Source organism: Sinocyclocheilus grahami, unplaced genomic scaffold (assembly GCF_001515645.1).
Source record: "Sinocyclocheilus grahami isolate Dianchi unplaced genomic scaffold, SAMN03320097.WGS_v1.1 scaffold1814.1, whole genome shotgun sequence".
NCBI classification, from domain to species: domain Eukaryota; kingdom Metazoa; phylum Chordata; class Actinopteri; order Cypriniformes; family Cyprinidae; genus Sinocyclocheilus; species Sinocyclocheilus grahami.
The window spans coordinates 136,173-137,069 of NW_015506993.1; the positions used below are offsets into that span (position 1 = coordinate 136,173).

An 897-nucleotide genomic window follows, 5' to 3' on the forward strand; every position below is an offset into this window, starting at 1 on the left:
CATTGTGTGGGGTGCAGTGTCCATTGTGTGGGGTGTAGTGTCCATTGTGCGGGGTGCAGTGTCCATTGTGCGGGGTGCAGTGTCCAGTGTGCAGTGTGCATTGTGTGGGGTGCAGTGTGTGGGGTGTAGTGTGTAGTATGTAGAGTGTAGGGTGCAGTGAGCATTGTGTGGGTTGCAGTATGCAGCGTGTAGGGTGTGCAGACACTCACTGAGTACAGCTGCAGCGGTGCCGCTGTGGATGTGTGATCCCGTGCTCCGTTCCCTCGCCCACCTGGGATCTTCAGAGGTGGGTGAGGGGCATCAGGAACACCACAGAGGCCCTGGACCAGTGGTACTACTACAGCACAGCGACAGACTGAGGAGCACACAGAAATATACCATCACAGAAGCGTATCATCTGATCTGCACTAGAGGACGCCAGGCAGCTGTGACGCACTGCTCTACGAGCGTCTCGGACTCATTCAACACCACGAGAGCAATTACAGACACACTCTCACAAACATTAGCTATCCTACATTTCAGGGCTTTTAAAACGGTGTCTTTTTTCAAAACGATTTATGTATCATTTAAAGTCATTTATAAAAGGCAAGCAATTTGGTTTGCAAACAGCCTACTTCTTTGTATGTGTATTGTTCAAATAAAATAAATAATTGCATAATACAGAAAATGAATGAAAATAAATACACGTTTTTATTAATATTTTACATTTTAGTTAGTAATGTTATGTCTATATGTATTTATGTATAGTCTAATTTTATTTCAGATTTAGATTTTTTAGTACAAAAAGTTGAGAAATGCTTCCTTGAAAACTAACACTTTATCATTCTATTTTATTTCATGCAACATTTTTTTTTTAGTTTTAGGTTTTAGTTTCACTTACTGATAATAACCCTGCTG

General features: G+C 41.9%; 1 pseudogene; it reads right to left on the minus strand.

The window, feature by feature from the left end:
• The window catches only part of LOC107572805 (ornithine decarboxylase antizyme 2-like), a 5,639-nt pseudogene extending 5,120 nt beyond the window's left edge, over positions 1 to 519 (minus strand).
• Between the last annotated feature and the right edge of the window lie 378 nt (positions 520 to 897).